This window comes from Chinchilla lanigera, unplaced genomic scaffold (genome assembly GCF_000276665.1).
Source record: "Chinchilla lanigera isolate Chin_1 unplaced genomic scaffold, ChiLan1.0 scaffold00032, whole genome shotgun sequence".
NCBI lineage: Eukaryota > Metazoa > Chordata > Mammalia > Rodentia > Chinchillidae > Chinchilla > Chinchilla lanigera.
Genome location: NW_004955433.1, coordinates 21600470 through 21613908, shown reverse-complemented (window position 1 = coordinate 21613908; position 13439 = coordinate 21600470). Strand labels below are relative to the sequence as shown.

The window sequence follows — 13439 nt, the reverse complement described above, 5'->3', positions numbered from 1 at the left end:
TTCTGGGTTTGATTCTTAACATTGAAAAAATTAAGGATTTATAATGATCCATTTATATTTCTAATTTAATTGTGATCCTTAATAATCCTATTTATGATCTGTTATAGCCTGTCTGCTGCTTTGATTGCTTATTTAAAATCAAATATATTTGACAATTTTTTTTTTCAAACAAGATTCTGTAACATCATGTAAACCATGTTTTGTAAATTCTTGGTGTTAGCCTCCTGGCTTGTTTTCGCACATCTCTTCTAGAGAAGGATGCTAGACATGTAGATCAGTCTATGCTTTTGCAATATGTGTTATATAATATGCATTTACCTTGTATATCAATAATCTCATGGATATGAGAGGTGAATCCATGGGGTAATGGAAACAATCAGAATCCTTTATGTTCAAGGTATAGATGTTATGCTCCACCTGGAACACTTGGGAGTTGTTAGGAAGAGTGATGAGTCAAAATTTTGATTTTCCCCCAGATTCTGATGTTACCCTCTTTTTTTCTTTATATTGCTCTTACCAGGCTGTTGTAGGACTCCGGCAGTTAAAACTGCTGATTTTTCCCTCCTGTTATTTTTACCTAAAGTGATATGGCATTTTAAGTTTTGATAAAAGAAAGAGAACTTCACTTTAAAACCTTTGTTTTAGAATATGCTTTGAGCTGTAAGCTCAACATGAGAGCAGGGATGATGCTGGATTTGGAGAGTTAATGCCATTTGGATTGTGAACATGGCAAGGCCATCTGCGGTCCAGTCTTGCTTCCTATGGACTGGGACTCTGTAAACGAGATTTCACTTGCACAGTTGGGCCAAAGGTCAAAACATAGCAATACTTGGGGAAAGATCACAGAAAATCATGCTGTAAGCACTTTCCCTCTTTCCCCCTAGACACAGGGCACATGCTTTTTCTTGGATTACAGACAATTTTTAGATTACCTTCTTTTTTTTCTTGCTTTATTGTGAAAGTTTGTTTCAAGCTTTTCTCGTTACCCTGTTATATACTATTTTTATGATTCAGTCAAAATACATACAAAGGGAAATGTTTATATGAAGTGCTCACTTCCACTTTACTTTGCATTTAAATCAAACTGGCTGAGCACTTCAATAGAATCAATTTTGTGGACAGTGTCATGTTAGAATCCTTCATTTCAGTGAAGGATTTCACATTCTCAATACTTCCATAATTGTAGGTTGTGTTCATTTTTTATGTAGTTTTTGTAATCCAAAGAATATTTTGCTAGATTTGCACAGATCTCCAAATGAATTTGAAATGAAGAAATAACTCAAAAGGAATATGAATAGCACCTACGTCTTCAGCTGTAAGTAACCCTATCACCATGAAAGGTCCCTTTTTCTAGGAATGTATTTGGAATAGAGTGACAACTACATTTTCACGTTTTTATGTCAAAGTTTTTTTTAAAGGCTGTCTACTTTTCAATAGTTAAAGATACTTGTTTCTTCTTTCTTTTTATCTTTTCTTTTTTACCTTAAGGCTCTATTGATTGTAGAACCATCTTAGAAGCTTCAAAATAAAATGTCTTTCCCAACTAGTGGAGTCCTTTTTCATTTGAAACATATTGCCTTAAAAGCAACCTTAACTTTAAGTGGCCTTTCCTTATTTTACTATAAAAGAATCATTGCTTTATGATATCAATACAATCTTTAAAAAGCAACATTATTTTTTTCCTCTTGTCTTTTGATAATGGACATTATTTATATTCATCATTCATTCATGCAATCATTGGTACATTCTTCCATCAAAATCTTATTTTGTAGACCCTGTGCTAGCTACTTGAGGATGCAGATTGAATCTTGGTACCTTCCTTGACATTATTTGGTCTTCCCGATCCTGTACTAAAATGTCTATCTTATATTTGCACAGACTTACAATTGAATTTCAAAAGCTGAAATAATCCAAAGGGAACAGGGATAGCATGTAAACAAGACTGTTGTCTTGTAATCACTTATCTGTCTCCATACCACCTCCCTAAGCAAGGTTAGATTGAGGGGGAAAATAATAAAGGATGGTAAGGTACTGAGCGTGGATGGAAGGTAGGCCTGCTGCAGCAATCTGGACACATCTCATCTTCAGGTAAGTTACATTCCCAAGGATGAAGAGATGACAGGGAAGAAAAGAGAACACAAATACGTAAAATGACATATTCACTCCGAGACACAGTATGGATCTGCATGTCAGGTGGGACCTAGGAAGGAGCACTTGAATTGCCCTGGGGAACTGTACCACATCTTTCCCCCCTTTTGAGAACTTCTACAGGACAGTGGAATCGAACTTGGGCATTTTGGATCTGAGCAGAAGAGGGGTAAAATCTATCTGGCAGACAGTGTGGATGAAAGATTAGATGCACATATGGCTAGGACAATCCAGGAAGGTCTCTGTGGAGTCAAAAGAGATATAATGAGGGTAGAAATAATTCAAGAAATCAGGCATAGAAATGTGGAAAGTGTGCTCTGCTTCCACCCTGCCTTCAGCCTAGCCAGGCTGTCATGTCTCTGACCTGGAAGGCTGCCTTGGTCTCTTAGCTGCCCCCAGCACTACCCCGTCGCTCCTCCACAAATGAGATGGAGGAACGTGCTAAATAAAGAATTTAGTTCACATGACCCCATATTTTAGACACTTTTCTGCCTTCCTAAAGTCCTAAAATAAATTTCATTCGCTTTATAAGACCGGCCCTGTGAACCTCTGAAACTTCATCTTACCCTAGCCTGCTCTACCCCGTGCCGTGCTCCAGGCACAGTGGCCTTTGTTCAGTTTCCAAATGGACCTAAGGGGTCATCCTTTGTTGGTTTCCACTGTATCAGTCCTCATTCTTTCTGCTTGTCTTGCTTACTGGCACGTGTGTGTGTGTGCGTGTGCATGTGTATGTGTGTGTATCTGATTCCCAGCTGAGTACAAGCTCCCAGAGGGTACAGATATCATCCACTCGTCAACCATTGTATGCCCAGTAATATAACAGGTGCGCAGGGAATATTTTTACAGTGAGTGAAAGAACACTGGTAAGGCAGTTTTATCAGGACTTGCTGACTGGTTAGAGAATGCCATTGTGATTTTAAGCTTCCTTCTTTGGGAAACAGAGTCCATTGTACCAGGGTTCATCATTGGGCAGGAGCAATGGGATTGAGACGAAGAAGCTGCATTAAATTTGGGTGGACATGCGGCCTGTAGGTATATGACAGCCAACCAGAGGGGACTGAGAAGCACAAAGCCCGGAAGCCACGTGCACATGTAGCTTAGTGGAGAAGCGGAGGATGGGAAGGAGAACGGGATCAGCAGTGAGAGCTGGAGCCTCTGAGTGACTGTATTCCTTCTAATTGCATTTTCACTGTTCCTACCCAGTTTTCAAAGAATATCCCCATAGCGAAGTCCCCCTGGTGTTGAAGAATAATGCTGAATTTAGCTTTATTAATAAAGATCATTAGTAAGCATAAACCTCACCCTGCTGTGTCAAATGCTTTGAAAAATAAGAACAAAATATCAATTAATTTGCTCATTCTTCTCTTTCATAATGAGCCCTTTGGAAATCACACTACACAGGAATCATAATCTAGGATGTGACACTCATCCTTTTTCTATGAGAAGATAAAGTATTTGCTATACTCCTCACATTATACTGCAGGATGCTGTAAATCAGAGAGACTAAGGCCTCTTTCCAAAGTATGTGCAGGAAATGATGTGAAAGCTGGATATCCCTCATGCTGGTCAGAAGATTTATTATTTAAGCATGGTTTAAAAAGTCAACTGTGATGAACTTCGGTTACAACCAGTGACGTAGCTAAAATGTTATTCTGAGAGCTTGGAAGGAATGAGAGTGTCCAGGCTCCATACACTGAGCTTATGACTTTGAGCAGCCATTCACCATGCATCTTGGTGACAGGGTTTAGTCAATCCCTTGGGCTCAGCTACCTTCCCAGGCCACAGTGCTACTGTGAATTGTTCTGCTAGGAAACATATGCATTTTGTAAATCAAATATGAAAGAAAGTGAGTTGGTGCTTTCTAGCTGTTTGTATTGTGTTTCATACAAACTTTGATATTTCATCCTTTGTGAAATTAAAGATGTACAAAAAAAGAAGATCAAAATCTTCAGCTTCCATCAGTTTTCAATGGACTGCCTTGAGAATTGTATTTTCAGGTCACTGTCCTTTTAAAGAAAATTATTGTTTTCTGATGACTTCACTATGACTTTATTGTTGTTTATCACTTTACAAAATTGTTGTCCAGTACCTGGTCATCTCTCACAGTTTCACAGAAATGATGCTGTTGAGAACTCAGGTCACACAGAATTCATCTGCAGCTCAAAGGCAGAATAATGCATCCCATATTGGACATAGCATTCACACCACTGCTCTATATAAAGCCAGGCTGAAACATTTATTAGCTGTGTGACTTCATATAGGCATCCTGACCCCTTGGAATTTCATTTTCTATAGATATTCAGGGGAAGTAATTATTCTTACTAAGCCTGCAGTGGTAAAGAGCAAATGAACACATTTCTAGAGCTACTAACATTCCCGAACTTACCAGAAGGTAAAAATTACATTTTTTGATTTTTATTGCTATTGTTATTACTTTGTATTTTGGCAGTTCTGGAGGATGAACCCAGTGTTCGCACTGAGCTACATCCCCAAACCTTTTTTAAAGGATTACTATTTTTATATTGAGACAGTATCTTACTAGGATCCTAAGTTGCACAGGCTGAAATTATACTTGTGATCCTCCTGCCTCAGCCTCCCTGAGTGCTGAGATTACAGGTATATACCGCGACACCCAGCTAACATTACATTCTTAGTGTCTATATTATCTTTCTCAATCTTGGGTTCCACAACAATATGAGGGAAGAATGTCATCCCTCTTTCCTCTCGATTTTTCAGATTAGTTTCTTTATAAATCAATGCCCTCTCTCATCTCCTTCTGTCCAGAGTCAGAACAGAATATGGATGTCTTAACACACCAAGTTTTGTTTAGGCAGAAACATTATCAACAATTTTTCTACCTCCAAAAATTAAAAAAGAAGAAGACCAATTGTCTGGTCAATGGATTCATCTGGGTTTGACTAAAATATATAGAATAATATTGAGGACACAATAGGTAAAACAGCAATAAAATATTTCTTAAGAAAACTACACAGTTACAGACAGTGTATAATTGGATTGAGGCCATTATTAAATGACGTGTGAAATTTGGACAAACCTGTCAAGAACTGCATAATCTTTGATAGTTCCAATATAAGAAATTTTATATTTGATATATTTTTTTCTTATTTGTTCAAACAAATCTGCTCCCTTTTTTAAGAAAAGTAACTCTTCTCTAAAAATGTTTAGATTCGAAAGCATACAATTACAATACTATTTTATAATATTTCACGAGTCTAATTGAACTACAATTATCATATCACTTATCACTCAGGAAATTGGAAATTATTTTAAGCAATGGTAACGTTCTCCCCTTTTTTGCTTTTACCTCTAAACACTACTTCAGATAGGAAGAAACTGGATGCTTTCGGTAGTATGAATTTCAAGTTGCTTTCTCTTATAAATTAGGAAAGAGTTGGCTAGTTTTATAACACTGACCTAATGAACTACTCTGGGTCTCTGGAATCATAAATGGTATCTCGTGTGTGTCCATGTCTCCACACTTTTATTGTTATTAGTACATTTTTGCAGTATGCGCAGTTTAGAGTCATCTCGGTGAGGTGGTTTCTTTTTTGAATTGCTTCCCCTTCCTACCAAGCTCCCCGCTTCGTCCTCTAAATCCCTTTTTCCTTTTGGCTTTTTGTTGATGTTATTAATCTCAGCTCTTGTTTACGACACATAACATTTTTTAATGTTTTTATTTCCTTTCGGTAGTACATGTTCACAGTCACCTTGGGAGTGCTTACGTTTACATATTGCAGCTTGTTTAGTTCCCTTCCACTTTCCTCCCCCTCCCACACCAGTTCCCCTATCCACCGTCCCCTTTTACCTTTGGGAGACTGGGTCTCTCTATGCAGTTCAGGCTGGCCTTGAACCCATGGCATTCCTCCTGCCTCAGCCTCCCAAGTACTGGAATTACAAGCATGCACCACCACACCTGGCTCCTCTTTTTCACATTTGGCAGTATTATTTGTCTTAGCTCAGGACACACAACTGCACATTAATTAGGGTTGTTAGGTTCCTGCACATGGCACATCTTTAATCTTATTTCCTCTTCCCGTCTTCCTCCACCTCCACATGTGTACCCTTGGATCACTTTCCTACTGCAGGAGATACATTCTCTTGACCCTTTCTATCCATCCTGTATCATTTTTTTGTTTGTACTTTGCTTCACTCAAAAAAGAGACACCGTGTGGTATTTAAGTTTGTGTGTCTGATTTATTTCAGTCAGCATTACATTTTCCAAGTGCATCCATTTTCTTACAAATGTCTCAAATTTGTGTGATACAGAATGTTTACACTCATTCAGGTTATTAGGTTTTTGTGCATGATGTGTCTTTATACTAATTCTCCTTCCCTTTCCCCTCTCCTCTAGCCCTTGGTTTTCTAGACCTCTTGCTGTTTGCAAGAGATCTGTCCCCTTGCCCCTTCTATCCATCCTTTATTTTACCCCTTGTTTGTACCTTGCTTTACTCAGTGAGAGCTCCTATGTGGTATTTAAGCTGTGTGGTTGGTTTATTTCACTCAGTATTGTATTTTCCAGGTGCATCCATTTTTCTGCAAATGTCTTGAATTTATCCTTCTTTATGGCCAAGTGGGACTCCATTATGTACAGACGCCACATTTTCTTTACCCAGTCATTGGCTGATGATATACAGGCTGTTTCCAGCACTCAGCTGGTATGAATTGTGATGTTATAATCATTAGTATACAGAAATTGCTGCAGTGTGATGTCTTTAGCTCTTTGGGGAAGATACCTAGAATGGAGATTGCTGAGAAATTTATATGGAATTTCTAATTTCAGTTCTATGAGAAATCTCCATACTGATCTCCACACAGTTGCACTATTTTACACTCCCGCAAACAATATAAGAGAAACCCCATTCCTTGTCTTTTGTTTCAACTTCAGATTCCCAGCACAGAATAGGTGCTGAGTAAAGGCGAGGGGCAGGAATTCAGGGATGGATAGATAAATGGAGAGGAAGTAAGTTTTTCATTTTAAGGTCAAGGTGTAGTACTGGAACTGTATATGGGAGGACTCCCTCAGGTCCTTTCATTTCCCCAGACCTCATGTTGCACTAGTCCCGTAGTGATAGTCTCGGTTTAAATTTGACATGATTAGATGTCTCGGGGGGATTTGCACCAAACATGTATTGAGCAATATGGGCCTCAGTGTACTGAGCTGATCTCTGAGGTGGAGTCAATCATCAGTGTCTGTGAGCCTTGGAAAGATCACTTTATCTATTTCTTCATCTCTACAGTATAGATACATAAACTCTGGGTGGTTTGCCTCCAATAATTCCAGAGAAGACTGACCTAGAATACAAAAATAAAAATAAATGTATCATTTGCTGCACAAATAAATAATGTTATTGTTTTGCAGTTATCCGGGTTTTTTCCCTACTGTAAACCAGATGTTTCTAGCATTAGTAAAAGTTTCAGAAGACGGCCTCAGATCCAAGAGTGACAACAGGGGACCCTTTGTTCTCTCTTTTGACAGCTTTAATGATACAGTCCCGGGAAGGTTTCACCTGATTCTGGGAGACAGAGACCACATCCTTACTGTGAAGGACTGTGACCCCAGGAGTTTTGTCAACCCAGCTGTGCAAATTCACTAGGTTTTCCTAGCCAGCACAGACAGAGGATCCAGAAGAGGTCCAGGAATCTGAATCACATCATTAGGTGCTTTCGCAGTTTGAAGTGTTCATTTCTGCTTCCCTGACTTGTGAAAGAAATTATTCTAAGTGACATTGAATAAAAGTAAATTTTGAAAAGAGAAACAACACCAAGCAGATATTAGAAAGGTAACTGCTCACGATTCTCTCTGTTCAGCTATAGCTCTTTCTCTGAGCATTCACTCCAGCGCGTGCTGCTCTTCTGTCTTTCTCCATAGGATTCACATTGCTTTCCAGTTCTTTCTCCTCTTCATGCTTTCTTTGCTGATGTACAGCCTGTTTTCTTTCTACAGTGCAAGCCCATGGGAACAGTAAAAAATTGGTAAAAAAAAAAAATGGTAAAAATTTGGTAAAACAATTTATTGCTTCTTCTGATGGAGCAAATCCAAGTTAGAAATTGTATATCTAACTATGTAACAAACTCCCCATTTGAAAGAGAGGTAAGCCCTCACAGTTAAAGACTTTCTTCAGCAGCCAATGTGTCTAGAAAGAATTCAGTGTGATAGTTTCCTTCCCATTCAGTAATCTGTGCAGTCACCTCCCATGCCATATGAAACTTCTCTACTTAACGGCAGTACTACTGTTCTTCCTTTAAAACACAGAGCACAGGCCTTTCAGATACTGAAAAGCTGAAACTGAGCAGCAATTGCTGACTTCTTGTGAGGGTTTTCTCTCTAGTATTTCCAGCACCCGTAGAGTGAGGGTATCAAAACACTGAGGCATCCAGTGTGTTAAAGAAAAGACCATCTCTGAGGAAAAAGTAAACCTGGGTGAATTGGACAGCTTTGCTTAGCATCCTACTACTTAAGTGACAGAAATCTTCTCTTTCCCTATTGAATGTACCATAAAATAGTGCTAGACTATGTTAAACATAAAAACCCTCTCTTACTTTTACAGATGTTCAGCACACTCATGATTCCCACTGTACACCATCAAGTGGGCCATTTATTAATAATCTATCTGTTCTAAAAATTGGGTCAATTTAGCATTCATAGTTACTTTCCTTTAAACTGTTCAGCATTATGGGTACAACTATAAATAAAGAATATATTTAAGATACCAATGACTGTACTGATACAATTTCTTTAGTTATCTTTCTGAAAAGCTGATTGAATTTCTAAGTATTCAGGTATCCCACCACATTGTATTTTGGTTAATTTATTTTACTGGAGAGACACGGGACCAGAGCAATTGTATGGGTATTATCAGTACCCGTGGTGCCCACATGTCCCTAAAACAGTCCCAGTTTGTTTGTGGTTTTAGAGTGATTTATAGGAGTGTCACCTTCATTCTCTAAAATGACCCATTAGAGATTATATAAATCATCACGTGGTGGTACTACCAGTGATTTCAGTCACAGTGGTGACAGTGGAGTAGGTTTTCAGTGGTGCACAGAGTCTTCCCAGTGTGCTAGAAGGAGACGTGCCCATTCCAGGAAGGAAGGGAAAGGAAACCGTAATCTCAGGAGTCCCAGAGAAATTATCCAATGTATTAAACTTCTCTTTGCAACTTTAAATCCTAGCACTGACTTATAATAATCATGTGAAGTCTTTTTCCTGGGATATGTACATTCTGAAAATAAGAAATGAATGTGGGCTCATACTGTTCATACGGTGTTATGTTCTCTATGTATTATGTATTACATTCAACCTTGGCGAATGTTTGATAAGAAGGAGGCGTTTTTAACCCTGACAATAACTGTTTCCCAATATTATGGAATGAGTCACTATTTATTTGACCATTGAATTATGAATATTTGTGAAATAAATATCTGGTTTATGATAAACTGCATATTCATGGGTGCCCAGGGAAAACAGCACTAGCAAAGCAAATCGTCTCTCCCTTCATATGAATTATGTTTTATAAGGATGTCCAGATGGAAAATTAAGTATTGATACAAACATATAACTAAAGCCTGTAATTACAAAGGACATAGAAAAAAGCAGTTATGATTATAATGGAAAATAGACTACTTCCGCATAGTGTTATACATAGTGTTTAAATTAATATATCTGTTCATAAAGCAATGTGCATAGCTCTGATTATTTCTTTTGGATGGATTCCAATGGCTGAGATTCTGAGAAGCAGAATTTGGCATCAAAGCATGCAAATATCATTTTGTTTTTATTTTAAATGCATATTTTCAATTTCTTTCTGGAAAAATTTTCCATGTATACTTTCACCAGCAATGCATATGACTATATATGTCAAAACATAGTTTGCTGCTTCAATCATTTTACAGTCCAATTTTTTATTTATTAGATTTGTATTTAAATCTAATATTTCTTACATTTGTTAATATTCTGTAACTATCTTCTGTGAAGTACTACTTTGGAATATTCTCTGACCTCTTTTGAGGTGCATTAGGTTATTTTTATTTTATATTTATGAGCATTTCTTCTTTGCTAATATTATGAACATGATGTTTAACTGTTGCTGAGAACATTTTTTTCAATTTGATGTTTGATATTAGATTTGTGTCTTTTTATTAATATATACTAAAAAGCTATGTCACTGAATTCCTTATAATACTTTTTCATTTGATTTCTATCATTGGTTTTGTATTAAACCTTTCAAATTAATTTTTGTGTACTGTGTGACATGAGGGTCAAATCTTTTCATGTGCAATCCAATTGATGCAGGTTCATTGATTGAAAATACCATCCTTAGTAGTCATTCTCATAAAAGTTGTCCTTAATAATGATTCAATTAAAAATAGACCATTTACATTAAATTATTATGACACCTTCTCTGAAAATTAATTAACCATATAAATGATAGTTTATTTGTAGGTTCTCATTTTGCCAAAGGCCCCGGGGTCCTAGATAGCTTACCCTGGGCTCCCATTTTGAAGTCAAACACTACAAGCATTTCATTGTTTAATTTTTAAATTTCAACCAAACTTTCACTCTTGAAATAAACTCCACTGGATCATGATATATAGTAGCTCATTTTACGTATTGCTATTTTGATTAGTTACAATTCATTGATTTTTGCACTGATATCAATGAAGTGCTTTGGACTCTCCTTTGGATTTTTAAATTAGCTTGTGTGAATACAGCATTGAGAAGACTCTGTCCTGTTACAATGACTTGAGAAGTGGTCCTTCCTCTGGTGCTTTCTGGGACTATGTAGAATTTGTATTCTTTCCACTTGAATTGTCTGTTAATAGTCACCAGTAAAGCCACCTGGGCCTGGAGTTTCTTTGATGAGAGGGCTTTTACTACAATTTTGAGTATTTACTAAATATTAATCTGTTCAGGTTATTTGTATGTTATGGATAAAGTTTTAATAGCCTATGTCTTTCAGCTCAGGATTGTATTTCATCCATATTAGTGTATTAATGGCATAAAGATGTTCATAATATCTCCCCATTTCTTATTTAATGGACGTAGGACATCTATAGGACTTGTGGACATTTTTTAATTCTTAATATTGTTATTTCATGTCATTTCACCTGCGGTTGTATTTATTTTTGTTTTTTCAACAGCCTGTCTACAATTTGTTTTATTACCTTTTTTAATCAGCAAAGCTTGACTTTACTGACTTTATTATTTTCTATTTCCTTTCTATCTTGTAGCTTTATTTCTTCCTTTACACTTACATTGCACTTCTTTTGGTATACTTTTTCAGGTTTTTTATCCAATCAGAAAGATCAGTGAGGTGTTGGGGATATAGCTCAGCTGCACATGCACCTGCCTGCCAAGCGCAAGGTCCTGAGTTTGATTACCGCTACCAAAAACCAACCAACCATACAAAGAAAGCTCAGTGATTCTGAATTTCCCAATGTCTTAGAGTCTTTCTGCACACTCTTGAAAATATCGAGAGGCTCAAAGAGCTCTACATTTGTTTCATTTGTCCTTATTTTTCACAATTGAAAAATCAATTGTGTATTTATCAACTCATTTTAGAAAAAATGAAATTCTTATTTGAGTTCATACTTTCTTTTGCATTCAGAGATAATCACAAGAACACCGCTTTAGTATTCCATTAAAATATTCCCTGCAGGTCCTCAAGCAGGCCTGCCACAACTGCATGCAAGAGTACCATCCCTTAGCGATCAGCTTTCAGCCTACAAAGTGTCCTCTCTTTAGCGCTTCCCAACTTTCCCCTTTGCATCGTAGGCCCAGTACTTTCAGGCCCTGCTCAAGAGTCAGCTGTGTATCTGCTCTGCTGAATGGACATCATGCCTTTGTCTTACCTGAGGGTGGGAATGGAGTATCAAATGTCTTCCTGTTCACTCTTACTAGCTCTTCATTTGAATTTAATCTTTCATGAAAACTCTGGAAAGTTTTTTGAATTCAAGTTATGTGTACTTCCTGCAGGGAAAATCTCCTTGAAGTTAAAAATTCCAAATATCTTGGTAACCTTTTTGTTACAGAAGAGAGTGAGATAGAAAAGTATAAAAACACTCAACTCCATTAGTATTTAACGAAAATATTCTGCAATATCATCTCATGAGGGAGGGGGGGAATGATAAACCTCTTCTTTATGACCAATCATTTGAGAAAATATATGGACATATTTATATATACCCAAGTACATAGTAATGGTTAAAAAGTATATGCAGTTATATAGTGATAAGCAGGGAAAATGATTGTCAGAATGAGAGAAATTGTATATATTTTGTATGGTTTATCCAGTGAAACTCTTGGTTAGAAAAGGGTATTTGAACAATGGCCTTAGAAGAGTGAGTAGCTGATCATGCAGATATGTGGGGTATGGATATTTAAATCACAGGATCAGTAAGAATAAAAGCAACTGAGCTAGAAAGGCAAAAGAAAAGGAAAAGAAATATTTGCTGGAGATAGAGCAGGAAAAAGGGTCACATCTTTGACATTATAGTCATTCATATAAATTAACAATGTATTAATACACAAATGTGTAATGATTAAAAATAAACTCCAGCAGTATAAGAACAACTCCAAAAGTATGAGTATAGCTAGTTAAGTACACTTAGTGTTTCAGGAAGACCATGTCACAAAATAAAAACCATAAAATATAGACTGGGGATGTAACTCAATATGAAGGCTCTGGGGTCAATCCTTGGTACCACACAAACACACACACACACACACACACACACACACACACACACACACAGAAGGCAGGAAGGAAGGAAGGGAAAAAGAAAAGAAAGAAAGAAAGAAAGAAAGAAAGAAAGAAAAAAGAGAGAGAGAAAGAAAGATTGGTTTATTTATTTTATTATTACTGAGTTGTGAAAGTTCTTATATATGGTGAATGTTAACCTCTTAGCACGTTTATGACTATATCAGTTTGATAAATATTTTCTGCTAAATTTTTGACTATCATTTCATTTCATTGTTTTTTTTTTGTTGTGGAAAATGTTTTAGATAGATCTTCCTACTTGTTTATTTTTATTTTTCTTGTCTGAACAGTTTATATAATTTCAAAAAAAGTCACTGTAAATGTCAATATCAAGGAGCCTTCCCCTGTGCTTTCTTCTAGGAGTTTTACAGTTTTAAATTATAGATAGGTATTTAATTGATTTTGTGTTAATCTTTATATGTAGCACAAAATAAGGGCTTAGTTTCAGTATTTTGAATGTGGTATTTTGTTTTTCTAAGTCTAGACCTTATGGATAAAATCAATGTAAAT

General features: G+C 36.7%; 1 long non-coding RNA gene across 1 annotated transcript; it reads right to left on the bottom strand.

The window, feature by feature from the left end:
• Nucleotides 1-7055: 7055 nt before the first annotated feature.
• LOC102018853 lies at nucleotides 7056-12100 on the bottom strand. Its single transcript, XR_261604.2, has 3 exons — nucleotides 12022-12100; nucleotides 7962-8107; nucleotides 7056-7461 (listed from the first exon to the last, which is right to left on the bottom strand). It is a non-coding gene; the product is annotated as an uncharacterized LOC102018853 (long non-coding RNA).
• Between the last annotated feature and the right edge of the window lie 1339 nt (nucleotides 12101-13439).